We start from the raw sequence: 15,871 nt of genomic DNA on the forward strand, positions 1-15,871 counted from the left end.
TGGGACTACTTATGCATGGTTAATTATTGCCAATTTATTCTGATTTGTATTTTTCACCTAGATTTTTTTTTATAAACACTGTTTACTGAAGGAATGAAAATAGCTTTTTAGCAGAGCCTACCTAATTGTGTAGCATATTATGGCAACAAACCTATTATTGACAAAGCAACTGAGCTATTGCAACTAGAAGGAAAACATTTTACATTGTGGTTGTCTTGTTCTTAAATCATCGTTTTGATGGAATTGACAATGAGCTGTTGTTTTATGTTATAAATACAATTGTCTCATGATAAATAAGAGTTGATTCATCATTCATTAAAAAGACAATGTCTGTATTTTAGAGAGAAAGAAAAGTGTTTTGTGAACCACGTGGTCTTGCTCCCCCCCTTTCTTTCTTTGAAAGCCAAATATTTGACAATGAACTTTCTTTTCAGTTTTGGAAGGCTGGCAAATCAACTTTAAAAACAACTTCATATATGTAAAATGTGAGATCACTTGCCAAACATGTGATCTTTTGGGGCATGTTTGGGTCCTGTGCCATAACAGTCACAGTGATAATCTCCACTCCATTTACGGTTTGCCTGTGGGAGCAAAGTGATCTAGCATGTGTCTAGTTAGCTACTGTTACTGACTGGTATCAAACCTACTTTTATTTTCAAGCTTTTTAGTGAAAGTTTTGCATGCTTTTTTATTATTATTTTTGTTGAATGTCATTGTGCAGTGAGGCTAGTTACTCAGTGCTTCCTGTGATAGGAGAAACGAATGCTGTAGATGAAAAAAATTTCCTCACTGTATGATAGGCATTGCTAGTGAGTATATGTTTTGATCAGCCTAAAAGACACACAAGAAAATTTGGAAAAGAGGAGGAGGAAAAAGCATCCTGAATAAGTATGGTATGTAAATCCTTCTTTAAATGGTTGGCAGTGGGTATATTTGTGTATCATCATTGTACACCAGCCTAAAAGTGGAGGAAACTGTTGAATTACAAAAATAATCTTCATTGAGTGCTCCCTATTGCGCATGCTTCATCTCTCAGCAACAACAAAAAAAACCAACAAAAAGACTACTCTAGAAAAAGCCCATATCTGGCTGTCTTAATCCTGGCATCATCCATGCTTGATGTGCTGTTGCTGGGACTGACTATAATACCAAAATTTATACCACAAACAGCATCAGGTCTCATGTTGGTATCCTACAACAAAATCAATATTGAGAACCTAAATGGAGCACGGGCATACTATCCTGAAAGAGAAAGAAGTGCTTGAAAGCTGTTCTAAACCTTCCCAAAGGTGGGTTACACTATGGCCTTTGTGCTTGGCAGGCAGCTGATGAGCCTGAATGCAGAGAGTTTTTTGTTTTTATTAAAACTAGTGAATAAAGATTGGTCTACTTGACTTGAATAGTGGCTGTGAAACAAAAATGCAGGGTTGTTTATGTTCTCATGGCAGAGGCGGGTCAAAAAGAAAAAGCTTTTCATAACTTATTAACAATGTGTCATGGGCTTGTTCCCCTTCATTCAAACAGATGAGATGACAAAGTTTGACTCATTCTTTAAATCATTAAAAAGTTGATATGAAAAACCATTGAGCATAAGTAACCCCAGGTTGAAATTTCAGCATGAAATGACTATAGAACTTTTGACAGATGTGGAACTTTGTTACCAATTTGCATTGAGAGAATATTAATTATAAAACAAGCCATAGAAAGAAATGAAGCTTCCCTGTGAAGAGATTCTATACTATGATGGTGATAAGAAATTCTACACCATAACTTCTTTAAATGTGTTTTTTTGCATTTCTGAGGTAAGACCTCTTGCCTTCCTTCCTGTGAAAGGAAGGAAAATTCTAGCATATTCCTGAGAAAATGCCAAGGAAAACTTTTTAAAAAACAGAATAGTACAAAAATGTTCTTAACTGGTTTTTCTTCCAGAGAGGGAGGAAGGAAGGAACCTTAAACAAACATCTTTTCCCTAGAGCTGTTAAAGTATCTTAACCTAATACTCTATTTCAAAATAATTGAAAAATTTTAAAAGGATTTTGTTGCCTAGAAGAGGTTTTGTGGTTGGTAAATTAGACATTATACAAAGGAGTGTGATTTTTATAACGTGTCTCATTTCTAAATTTTTCTTGCTTACAGAGGGCAAATAGTTTTCTAACCTTCAGCACTGAAGAAAAGACATTGAAGAGAGATTATGCAAGATGAGATCAGCTTACATTCCTACTGTACTAGGAGCTGTGCATAAATTAAGCAGGTAGCTGTTCCCTGTGTCCTTCTAGAGCATAGGGCATACACATATGAATGCAAAGTAGAACTCTTGCATTGGGACATTATTTTGTGAATCTTTTTTTTAATCTTCCATACTACAAAATCCACAAACATTTTTGCCTCAACTTTTCTTAAGGTGTCAGATGGATAGTAAATTTATCGTATTATTCTTAGAAGAACTATACCAATGAACCAATTTGAGCTTTAAACTAAAACAGTGTTGTAAGTTTATTACAAAGATGAAGACCATTCAATCAGTAATTCATGTAGTACCTCAAAAGCATATAATGGTAGCGCAAGTCTCAGCAAGGTATCTGTTGCTCTCCACTGTGAAGTAATGGAGAATTATTCTTATGTTATTTTTTTTGTAAAACATTAGCATATTATTGTAACTTATATAGCAGCTAAGAAATTGTTCGATCATACGAACGAGTATATACGCTGTTATCTTTATTAAGCATTTCAAAGGTCCTAGGTAAGGCAAGTCATCTAATTTCAAAGATCATACAGTCTAAGTACACTTTAAAGGGTTTTAAGACATCCAAGGGAGAGCAGAAGAAGATGGACTCAAAATCTCCAGCAGCTGGTCAAAGTATTACTGAATTAGAAGTGTATGAATATAATTGAAAAAAATACTGAAAATACTGAAACTGAATATATGAGGCATTGTGATTGCTGCCCCAATTCTTGATTAAAATAAGTTTAAGGTACATTTAAAAGATTCTACACTGTTCAGAATAGGAACAAACTCTGCTGGTTGCTGACCTGAAATGATCTCCCAAGATGGTGTTATTTTGTTATATTAATAGAGATGTTTTAATGCATTGGAAGTATATTTAGAAAAGTTTGGGGCAATAAAGGCTGAGTGCTGGCAACAGTCATTGTGCTTTTCAACCGCTTCTGCTCTCTGAGATGGCACATGATAAATATATAATTTATTCTTTTATTTAGCCTTTAGTCAGTACTTTTGTACCATGCTGTACAAAAAGGGCCAAGTATTGCACAGTTTATTTGCTAGGTTTATGTTTGTTTTATAGTGATACTTCACAATTTTAAGAAAAGCCACTACTTCTGAGAGGTTTTGTGGCTACTCTAGTGGTGTAACAGAACATCTGTGTAGAATCAGTACAGGATAGATCAAGAAAACTGTCTTTAAAAAACATGGATTATGTTTCTGCTGTAGTGGTAGAACTCTCTCTTTCAGTCTGCACATAACAGTAGGTATATAAAACAAATAGATAACCTGTCCTTTTGAAGCCTAGATCAGTTCTGGAAAACAAAAAGAATTGGAGTCATTCTGAGAGCTAGAATGACTTGTAGGCTGTACTTTATGCATTTCTCTGCAGTCACAAAGGCTAGAAACTTGATCTGTTTTAGAGGAAAGCTGAGATTCTGATGATAATCACTTGTCTTCAGTAGCTGGAGCTCTGAGAGACATGAGATATAAGACATGGCAAAACCATGAGGACTGGGAAATCTGAATATGCAGTCCGAGAAGCACCTCCAGAATAATCCAGGTAAGGTAAATGTTAAATCTATGCCAGGGCTATTTCAGACATTTCTGTTACAATGTGTTTTTGCCATACACAGTTTTCACTTAGGGTACAGAGATGGATTTTATATAAGGTATTGTTCACAAGTAACAAAATCACATTATAGTTGCCCATGACTCTTTATGTGACCTTTATGGCTGCTTTCTACAGAAACTTGCACAAATAGGTTTGTTTGCTCAGATATTTGGGGAATAGCTACTCTAAGGAACTATCAGGTATGAACAGGGGTGTTCATGTGTGAAAACAGTATTATGATTCATTTCTGATTATTTCTTAGTCATTGATCATTTCCGAGCTGAACTGCCTCTTTCCCTTTTTGTAAGTATGTGAGGACTGGCCCACCCATGAGAATGTGTTTAATAATAATTTGTTGTTCTTCTAGTTAAACTTTATCACCCACTCAAAAGCATAATCAATACTGTATGAATTTGAACAATTAGGTTTTATAAATAACAAGAAATCACTAGGGTGTAGTCTATGTATGGACTACAAGGTGCAATGTGTTTATATAAGCACTCGATTAATATTTTCAAACAAATACATGTCCCTATATCAGTGTCAGTTCACAAAAGACTCTAAGCTAGATGGCCAGTGGGTATACATCTGTATAGTTTCATTAGAGTTAGGGCATTGTTTAGGACAGCTGAGGATTTGATTCTTGTTCATAAGTGGCTGCATTGTACTTTACTGTGCTTCATGTGTCTGTGGTTTATGAGCTTGTTCCTATTAGGTCTAATTAAAGAAACAATTTTGGTCATGATAGGAGCTCATGGACACTGTTAGACTTCCATGAAAATGTACAGAGGCCTCTATGCACATCTAAGTCTTGTACATGTATTATTGCAGCTTTCTATGCTATGTAGACATTTGCAAAGTGCTCTATCTCCTTAATTGTTTTAGTTGTCATTTTCTGTATTCAGTGTCCTGTTTGAGAAGCAGTGATTAGAACTGCACAAAGGAACTGCGCAGAAGCTGCCCACTGAAAAAACAGGCATATGCTTTCAAATAATCTGATAAAGAAAACCCGAAGTATAGAAACTATAGAATTTAGCACTCGTCACATACGATGGAACAATACTCTCAAAGCGTTTTTATTAATTTTAGAGGTTAGTAGCATAAAAAAGAGGGTGACATTTAATGAAATGTTGATGCCAGTAATGTTTCTGCAATAGAATCATTAAAGAAAATCATTGGAGATCATGGGGGTTTTTTTAATCCCTTCCAACAAAGTGTGGGGTGGTTTGTGGTTTTTTTTTATTTGTTTTTGTTTTTTTTAAATAAAGCAGTAAAACCATGATTCAGCATGTATTTGCGGGCAGGGAGGAATATTCATCTTTAACTTTTAGTGATGTTATCTCATATGTACTGTAATATTTTGATATGCATTTTTTTGACCAAGGATGTGGGCCTACATAGTTAATTCCTGTAGTGGTCCTTTCTTTTAGCTCTAGGAATTTTTCTAAGAAAAAGGTATACTAAGTGCCTTAGTATCTAAGTTAATATTTTTTTGGCTTACATTTCATTGTAACTGATAATTTCTTACGCCATTGTGTATGTTGAAGCAGCAAGGGCAATGACTTTTTGAAAATTACAGCAGTGGAGAAGCAACTCAAATAATCTCAAATACTTTTGACTTCTGACCACTGAGTCGCGTGTTGCCAGACTGCTTACTGTAATGATTGCTATTATAACAATACTGTCATTAAAATAATGTGCTCTGGCATGTAATTGGATGTCATTACTCCACCTGTGAATACTGGAAGTCTTTTCCTGAGTTTAGATCATCTTACACACCATTTCTCCTTGCATACTCTTATCTCCTCCCTTTTGTCACCTTTGCAGTCTGTCCGGCTGTCCCTATGCTAGTCTCAGTGCTTCACAAGCAAGTACATCCACACAGAAATCTTCCAACCTGCTGCCAGAAGTGGCGAAGGCTTCACCAGCCGCATATTGTATTCTGTGTTTCAGTGGTGTGGAGCACCTCAGACAGGAAGGGACTTGTTGCAGCAAATGGTCAGCTATTCCCGCTTTCATAAGCAGAGTGTTGTTGCCAAGAGAAAGGGTAGCCGGAAGGCTAGAGGAAACAGAACATCACAAAGGTATGTCTCTACTCCCAAGTATTTCTCTCTCATCTTGTTACAAAAAACAGGAAAGAGAGGATGTGGAAAATACCAAGGTCCCATTGGGGAAAAGAAAAATTAAGGTGATGGAGGGGAATAGAAGATGAGAAGGCCCAAGGATGGATCTGAAAATAAGAAAAAAGAGGCTTGTGGTTAGGTAAAGGAGGGCCAAAAAAAAAGTAGAATTAGACAGAAAGGGGAGATGCTGGCAATCTGAAAAGGTTATGACAGAACTAGACAAAATGCAAGAAAAGAAAAATAAGAGGAAAAAGACAAAAGGAGCTAAGAACTTTTGGCTTTATAAAATAAAACATTTTTGAAGAAAAGTAAAACTAATCTAAATGGGAGTGGAGAAAGCATTAGACACAAGTGCCAAAAATTAAAAACAGAGGGGGAGGAGGAAAATGGAATAATAAAGGGAAGTGGAAGGGGATGGGGGAGAGAACGCCCTACAAATATACTACTTTTTTCCAATACCTATGTTTTGTCATATGTCCTTGGGGAAATGGCTGGTCTAATAGGATAAGTATAATGATGATGTGCATGTCTTAAAATGTTCCTATGGGAAGAGACACCTCTATTATTATTTGTTGATAATAGTACTGTACTAGTGCTAGACCATGATGCAATGTCTCGAGTTACATAATGAGCTCTCTCCAAAGCTATAGTTGGCATTTCTGGTGGCCTTGGCTTATATTACAAGGTGCCTCGGCTCTTTCTGGCAGTGGAATCTGAGTGTTCGCAGCACTGCGCGGGAACATGCTAATGTATATAGCTGGTACAGTAGAAAAACAAATATGCGATCATTCAATCTGACCACATTTGAATTTTCTAGGTTCTTGTGATCTTATTTTTACCAGCCAGAAGGACCAAAATTACGGATTTCCAAAAATAGCCACAAGTCTTACTGAAGCTGGTAGCCACCAGTTTGAAAGTTTCTAGTCCTGCTGGGGGGGGGGGGGGAAGTTTGCTAAAGACATTGAGAATTTTATTCTATTTAGAGACTTATGTTCTTCTCATATTCTTCTCAAAGTAGGATCTGCAAACTAAGATGTATTTTGTAAGTCCTCTGAGGTAGACCTTTCTTTGATCATGCATTCAGTTGCACAGATAAGATTAGACTAACCACTTCAGGAATAACTTTATTTACATGTGTTGACTCTTAAATTTTGAATATATTTAATATAATACATTAACATGACATTCAAAACTTCAACACTAAATCATACTGGGCTTTCTTGAGAAGAGTAAGTCTGAAAGCACTCGCCTTCATTTTGTCATCTTCCCAAGCTTTCCTTTGGAAATTTGTATAACAAAGTTTATAGGAAGATACAGCCATAAGCAGACAAGCAGAGACTTCTACTTTAAGAATATTTCTCTTTAATAATATTTACATTAAATTCTTATTAATTTTCTTGCACCCAGAAGTAGCCACTTCAAGCAGCAACAAACCTCCAATGTTGAAAATTTTAAGAAAACATGCTAAAACAGTGGGGTTTTTAAAGATATTTTTGGATTAGATTACAACTAAAAGCTTTCTAACTGTGTATATGCCCTCTGCTGACACATACCTGAATTGCCAGAAATGAATGCATTGAACATTGTAGGCTGAAGGATCTTGCAAGCGGAATTTGATACAGTTCAAAGGAAAGGCTCTAGGTTTGAGTGCTGTAAGAATATGTATACATGTATTAATGTCAAAAATATGAAAATTCACTGTCTTTAGGTAATTTTATACTTATGTTTCAAATATGTGATTTGAAATGCATTTCAGGTGTTGTTCCCCCCCCCCCCCCCCCGACTTCTGTGTTGTTTTACATATCTTCTTGAGACACTTCATTAACTGTATTGATAGTCCTTGTGCAGAACTGGCAGAAAGAATTTTTTTTTAACCTTCCTCAGTTTGACCTTTCTGCTGAGAATATGAACCAAGACAGTAACTGTTACAAAACAGATATTGGTTCACGTAGTATTAGACTGAGAAAACTGCTTGTCTTCTGTATACTTCTGCATGGCAGCATCAGGCAATTCCCTTCCACTTTGTTTTCAATTCACTTTATAAATATGAATCCATCATTCTTTTCAACTGTTGGAGCACTAGTTGAAGATGCCTTTGAGATAAAGGGGGCTGTATCCTGTTAGCTATCTGTTACCCTTTAAGTAATATTTAATGGCTATACTGTTTGTGAGAGAATACAAGTTGAATGATAGCAAGACAATACTGCATTGTGAAATAAAAAAAAAAATATATCAATTAGATAATTAAAAAAAGCTTCCATAGAACTGTGTGTAGATAGGATGTCTGGAATTGTGTTCCAAATAGAATGCATTCTGTAAAGTTTTATACGAGGTCTGTTTCCCTGAGGATGTTTATCAGTCTTTTGAACAAGGAAGAGTGAATGAGCTCAACCCAGCCCAATCCGGTATATTAAAAACATATGTTGGGCCACAAAGAATCTCCCTCAAAATAAACTAAACCAAGCAGAGTTCTTCTGATTTACCTCTTGAGTTTTGAACTTTCAAAGGACACTGCTACCAGCTGCAACACAGAGGTTAAAAACACCCCTTTTTCTAAAAGGGCTTAAAAGCATAACTACTGTATTGTAGGGGCTGAGACTTCATGGCAAACATTGAATTAAGCTTCAAGCTAATGAAAGAGTCATGGGAGTTGACAACAACAAATACTGACTGCACTTAAATCTGCACTTTTCCTTATGTGCTGCTGCTTGCAGGGTCAATTTAGAGATTCTGCATTAAAGCGATTCAATGACCAAGCACAGGTGCCTGAGGTCATGTAAATGGTGGGTATGCTGGGTTATGTGACAGGAAAGATCACAGCACTGGCCTCTCTAACTCTCTGACTTCTCAGACTTTTGGGCATCTGTAGTCCAGCAGAGGAGATTTCAGTGCTGAAACTGCAGGGTCAAACAGGTTGCTGAGGGTCAGCCAGATACCGAATACGACAGTATCGTGCTGACCGTATTAACTTTGCCAGGTTCATACTGAGATGTGGCTTTTCTATTGCTAATGTTATCTGAATGTTTTAGAAGAGCCCTCAGCCATGAAGAGCTTTCCCCTAAGCTGTTCCTTCTGATTCCTGTGAAAGAATTGTCTTCTCTTTCAGGGCTGCGTTATTGCTTGGTCCTATTCAAGTACAAGGGAAGCAAAAATGGCCTTCACCTGACAGACCTGTTCAGACCCGAATTACTTCTCTAACTTAAGTTCAGACTCAAGAGCAGTCTAACAAAAGAAAAAGGCTTCCTATGAAGTTTGAGATGTTCTCAACTGCATCTAAAAATGCTGAAGGAAAGACTAGGATTGGTCAGGGCCAGAAAGCAGTCTGTAAAGGGAACTGCTGCCACTTCCCTCGTTTCAAGTCAGGAGAGGAGATGCTTTTAGGTCTTGATTCAGAAGTGCAAGGATACTGAGAACACTGACACCAAAACTGATAAAAACCTACTTAAAATAAGCCATCTATGCCAAATCTTCTTTTGGCCTCAAAGCCTCCAACTTCTGTAAGATCAGTATTTTGTTGACAAAGAAAGAAAGAGAAGGCATGTAGCTACTGTCAGACTCTCTCATTGAGGAAACCTTTGAAAATAGGGCTAGTGAAAGGGAGACTTTCCTCCATCTTTTATACCAGTATAGAAGTGAAATTCTTTTAAAGGGAGGAGGCAACCTCGTTCTCCATGCCAGCAATTTTAGGTGGCAACTAGCTGTTCTACTGCAGGTTTGGAGTGGAATATGGCAATATCTAACAGTGATGGGGAGATATCAGCCATATTAACTTTGGTTTCAGCAGAGAGGAAAGAAAATCAGGAGTATAGTAATTACTAGTACTTCCCTTTAGAATATGATTACTAAGCTTCAAGACTAGCACTGATGAGACATACAGGAGCCATTTACATCTCATGCCTTTTGTTTTATTAGTTGGCAATCTCTGTCATTAAGTTGAAATGCAGTCCATATTTTGAAACTTAACTGTAGAGCTGCAAGCTTTCCAAGGCAGATATTAAGACTGCCTGAATATATTTGTATAGTACCTTACCAAGAATCTTAAAGACACTGGGTAGTAAATACATCAAATAAAATAGATCCCTTTTGGATGGGAGGGGAGGGGAGGGTGAGCGGTAGTGGTAAACAAAGGCTTAAATTTTGGAGCCCGAATAAAGGCATAAATTAAAAAGTAAGTCATTGCCACTGGACAATCCTTTAGACTTGTACCTAGCAACATGTTACTCAGTATTTACTATACAGGATAGATGTGTGATGAGTAATGCTTAATTTTTAATGATACCCTAGGAGAAGGGATCTGAAGTAAAAAAGTATGCTTGAGTAAATAATACATTTGTGTCCATTATCTCATTTTAATTCATTATCTCTACTTCAATTCAATGTTTTGCTTTGAGGGGGATGTTTCTAAAGTAAAAGCAATTTCTGTACTGTCTGGCCTTCAGTTAATTTATGACTTACCATCACATTTCTCTGTTTCTGAAAATGCATTTTCTTTGCCTGGTTAGTTGTGACAGACAAGAAGTTGTGAGGCTGACCAGAGGCAAGCCTTCTACTCTGAATATTCTTTCAATTAAAATGGCCTTGGAGAATACTTATAACAATAATAGCTTTAAAAAAGTAAACGAGTGTTTACCTAGGTGGTTTTTTTTTTTTTTTAAGTAAAAAAGATTCCTTATTTTATTTCTCATGTTGTTTTGTTTCATATGACTTTGTATGTATTCAGATAGGCCATAAAAATACTAAACAATTTACATAGAGGATTAGAGGATTTATTTTTATATCCCTGGAAGTTGTATGTTAAAATGGGATGTCTATACAACCATTTAACACTAGCTATGTGAAATGAATTAAAATAACAAACTTCCTGTTAACCTCTACAACTGTTGCGGAATAAACAGTCTTTTGTGCACACGAAGGAATTTGACCTAAAAGCATCCATAGCTTTAGAAAGCAACAATATTCTGGTCCTTGCCTCCTCTTGTTGGCAGGACTGAGGATCTCTAAGGATTCATATTCCAATCATTGGTCACTTTAAGGAGAGGATCCAAATTATACCCAGTCCCAGACAGCTGCTTCTGACCGATCCTGTTCAAAGACACCACCGGTCTTGCAAGTAGAGGTAGCTCTCACCATACACCTTTAAGTCTTTGTTTACCAAGTTCATGCATTGACTCTCTTTGTTCTACATTCTCTAGGACTACAGCATGATTCTGGTTCAGATCCACGTGGAAGTTTTGTCCAAAATCTGTATGAAACAGAGGCCAACAAGAAGCTTTGTATATTGTTAAGCTCTTGCTTGAGTTTTGGTTTCAATCCACAAACAGGCCTAAGCATTGTATTAGCTCAGCACAGGAGTAAATTCTACCATCTGTGACTCCTTATGCTTGTAAACAGTGTAAATCATATGTATGCTGGGGAACACTGTGCTCGGTAGAAAACGTTGGCCAAACTAGTCTCTCAGACAGTTTGTGTAATGCATAAAGCCTGCAAGGCCTTTTCTGTTCAATGTCTGTTACTGTCCAGCCATTACTTCAAATTCTCTAATGGGTTGGTTGTGGAGTTTTTTGTAGGCTCCAACTGTAGCATGCTTTTTTCTACGATCTGGCTTGAGTTATGGTTACATTTCTGATCTCTATAAAGCCTGTGCTTTCTCTAATTCAGAAATAGAGAAAATTCCTTTGACAGATATAAGCTATTATTATACTATGTGGATGCTCAGCTCTAAGTTTTTAACTGAGAAATCATTGTCTAGGAAATCCTTGCCATCTGAGTTTCAGATGTATTAGCTATAAACATGCAGTATGTTCCCAGCTGTAGGCTTTTTTTCTTCTCTTGCTGCACGCTGCTTGCTCCATGGAGTTTTGTGGAGGTAGGACTTAACTACAAAATTTTGGTATCAGTCCAACATGTGCATCTGGCTTGCTTAGTAAATGTACTTCTACAGCAGTAAAACAATAGGCAATGGGGGAAGGGAGTGGAACCAAAAAGCAAGAGACAAATGACTGATTAGTGGTAAGAGAACTTGAAGGAAAATTAAGGGGTCAGCAAAAGTGAATTTTGCTGATTTAGTGGCATTTAGCCTCGTGTATAAAGAATGCCAAGGCTGCACAAAGAACAGTGTCCTGCCTTGTGTATGTGTTGTAGACCATATACTTCACTAGGTATTTTTCCTGAGCTCCTCTCTTCCCCCCCCCCCCCCCATTGTTTATCTTAAATTTTAAATGCCGATGCTTTGAGAAGACAACAGGAGAATCATGTTCTGTTTCTTTAAAGGAGCTGATGTGTTGTGAAGTTGTTGTTTTTTCATTGTTCCTTTACATGGAGCTTTTCAAGGACGGATGCATCTCAGTCTGCCATTTTCAGCACTCTCTGGAGAGCAAGTTTGAATATGAACTATCTGCTTTCCCTTTCAGTGCTCATAAACACGACCAAAAAAAGATTTTTAAAAAAATATAGGTGAATTCGCTAAAGTTTGAGCCTCAGTTTAATTCTTAAAGTCCTTCAAAGTCCATGTATTTGTAAGAAATCAATGGGATGATCACGAAGTGGCATTGAGTGAGTTATCTAGAGGATGTTAAGGCCTACATTGACTTATCGAATGAAGTGATTTGACCACTTGTTTTTTTGCACGTGCAAAATAAAACCATGGAGCTGGCTTAAGTGAATTGGTTTTATTTTGTGACTGACTCAGAATAGGAACATGCAATTAATCTGAAAGGTTAAGATTTACTGATCTGACTGTGGTAGTGTGTCGTACTTATCAGTTGTTGGGAAGTCTTAAATACACAGTGATAGGCTCTAAACCATTGCTGCTTGGGGAATGAGGTCTTGGCATTGCAATGAATGCTACTAAGCAAGCATTAGCTCAGTATTCAGTGGTGGCCAAAAAAGCAGGTGGAATTTAGAGATGATTCAGAGAAGAGAATAAAAAGAAAGCATATTTTTAAATCCATGGTGCCTGCATTCTGGACACTTCTGCAATCTGGTTCTCTCATCTTAAGAAAAAAAAGAAAAAAGTAGCGAAACTGGCAAAAGAATGGTAAAGGACAGAAGATGACAAGATATGAAATGGCTTTTGTGTAAGGAACAAATAAATACACTTCATTTATTTAGACAGAAAAAGAGATGACTTGGGGAAATGTGGCTAAGTAGCATGGAGAAGAACAAGGAATGACTTTCTCTCAACATAAAAGCTATGTCAAAGGGGTGGTGTCAAGAGGGGTGTCAAATGAAACTAGTAGGTGGATGTTCAAAACCAACTGAAAAACAGGCACTTCTTACAAGAGGTAACTGCACTGTGGAACTCCCTGCCACAGGACACTGTGGATGCTCTGAGTTTGCCTGAGTTCAGAAAGCAACAAATTCTTTCAAGGGCTGGTGAGTAGAAATATCCCAACTCTGGTGGTGGCAGAGCTGGAAATCAGTGGAGGCCGGGAGAGCAGACAACCCAGTATCAGTGTTTACTTACCTTCTGCTTATACCCTCGTCATCAGCTGCTGTTGGAAACAGGCAACAGTACCACATGAACCTTCGATATGGCATGTGGAATCCCATTTTAATATCACTTTCTTTATTTTTTCCTAAGAAATAGACCTAGGAAACCAATGATAGTCACTGTATTTTCACCTCAAGCTCTTTTTATTTTTTTTTATTACAAGCTGACTTAAAAAAAAAAAAATGGCATGACTTTTAGCATTATTGAATACGTCAACCTGAATTTCCAGTTGTTCAAAGTGATACAGCAAAGTGGTCTGCAGCAATGCAGATGCCTCTCTGCTCTGAGAATCAAAAGATTCATTTCAGATGGGCAAACAAATGTTTCTCACTTTTACATTTGGCTGTTATTCATGTGAGATACTTTAATTCCTGTTTTTGTAGAAAACAAAAGGTCAGGATGATATCCTGTGCAGGCAACCCAACAGATAACTTTTCCTGTAACAGTGATTAGCCTTTGTATTTGTTCTTTCCCAAAAGGAAAAAGGTTCAGTCAGCCATGTGGTGACACACTGTGCTGATTTAAAAAAACAAACAAACAAAAAAAACAAAAAAACCCCTCTGAAAATTTACTGGAAGCAAAACCCTTCAGTTTTACATACGCATATGATTGCTTTGATAGAAAACAAGGTAAGCAGAACAACTGCGATATTTTACAATATTACTTAAAAGTATGCCAGATGTGTTTTAATGCTATTTCAGAGAAGTTTTATATATGGGAAGAATTTTGAGGGCTATAATCTGAATGTATATCAGAGTTGAAAGCCCAAAACTTTGCCTAAAGTTTTGCAATAGTAAGTATGAGAGATGTCTTCTACTACTTGATGGCAAATTCTGTTTTAAACTTGGATTTAATGACCCTTTAATATGTGTTCCCTTGAAATCCTTGGGTTGTAATTTACTTGTTACATTTTCAAAGATACACAAAGTATTTTTATATGGGTATGTTTCTTCTCAGAGGAAGTGAGTTACTGGCAAATGCGGATTTTCAGCGCTTTTGACGTGTTTTTGACAACAGTCTAGAAACATTGTAGCTTTCTTCTTCTTCCAGAAGTATTTATTAATGCTTTTGAATTATTTGATATTCCTGAGCATTTCTATTTGTGAAAATACGCATATTGTCTCTTATCAGCTATCTAACAACTAACTTTATAAAAAAGAAAAAAAATGCAAACACTTAGTGTTTTTCTCTGTATGTGGAAGTCAGACTGCCCCTCTTTCTTCAAGATGAAAAGGACATGTTTTTGTCACATAGCTGGCTGACTTGTATTTATCTCCAGATCAGAACTGTGTGGTTTTAGCTCAGCTCTGCTTATTGTATACTTCTTGGTATGTAAAGCAAAATCATCCTCAATTAAGATCAAACTAAAGACTAAAAGTTTCAGGACACAAATTTATTGCTTAGAAATATTATGTGTGTAGTTTTAAAGTCATTGCATTCAGTACATGAGATGAAACACAACCATAACAGATATTCCAAATAGTCTCACTGAAGTCTGGTAAACTTGTAGAAAATAGTGTATTAAACAGTTTTCAGTCTACCTTATAGTTTGTGAAATGTCTTGTAAGAGCTCATGATCCATCATTCATCAAAAAGTTTCTGACTCGTATGTAAAGATCTGTAGACTGTGTCTTTTTACTTAAGAGTATACCACTCCGAACTCAACTCTCATGGGATTGACTAGACACAGGGTCTGTGTGGTTATATGTTGTTTCTGCTTCTTGACCAAATAAGCATAGTCCATAAGGTTATGTTTCTGGTAAAAATCCTCACAGTTACTCATTTAAAAATTAGTTTCCTTTAATATTTCCCTTAAATGTATGCTAAATTTACTATTTCAGTTTGCTAGTAAATTTGGCATATGCATCAATCCAATTCCTGTTAAAATAAGTATTAAAGAAACTTGGAAGGTGAACACCTTCCCAGGGAAAATGTTTAAATAAGGAAGGCAATTGGATTACATGTTTTTAATAGCATTGAACCAAAATGTAAACACAATGGGAAGATAATATCTGTATTTCCTAATATGAGAATACTCAGCATTTTGTTTGGTTTGAAACTGTGACTTTGAAACTGTGACTTAATGATTTTACTGATTCACTATGAGTGTCTGATTACAGAGGAGAAAATCTATGGGTCACAGAAAAGTTTGTCAGTTTTTCTTGCTGGATTTCAACAGTTTCTAATCTCTATATGACTCCAAATCTTGAAATTGTGACATGTTTCTCCACTGTAAATTTCTGATAACAGCTGGAGTGCGGGGAGACAATGTAAGAGAGGATTTTGACAGAACTCAGTAACAGATCATTAGTCAAAAAAGTGATTTTGGCCTATGAACTGGGGTATGTGGTGTGCTTACATTCAAGTAATCTTAATAATTATAAACAGATGGAAAACATCCTTTGCCAGCTACCATGTAATAC

At 36.6% G+C, this 15,871-nt stretch overlaps 1 long non-coding RNA gene across 1 annotated transcript; it reads left to right on the forward strand.

Annotated features, from left to right (window-relative positions):
- The first annotated feature begins 1,758 nt into the window (after positions 1-1,758).
- Positions 1,759-12,132, forward strand: LOC135324318 (uncharacterized). The gene is made up of 4 exons (XR_010385686.1): positions 1,759-2,251; positions 3,682-3,782; positions 5,787-5,917; positions 11,149-12,132. It is a non-coding gene; the product is annotated as an uncharacterized LOC135324318 (long non-coding RNA).
- The last annotated feature ends 3,739 nt before the right edge of the window (positions 12,133-15,871 follow it).

Source organism: Dromaius novaehollandiae, chromosome W (assembly GCF_036370855.1).
Source record: "Dromaius novaehollandiae isolate bDroNov1 chromosome W, bDroNov1.hap1, whole genome shotgun sequence".
NCBI classification, from domain to species: domain Eukaryota; kingdom Metazoa; phylum Chordata; class Aves; order Casuariiformes; family Dromaiidae; genus Dromaius; species Dromaius novaehollandiae.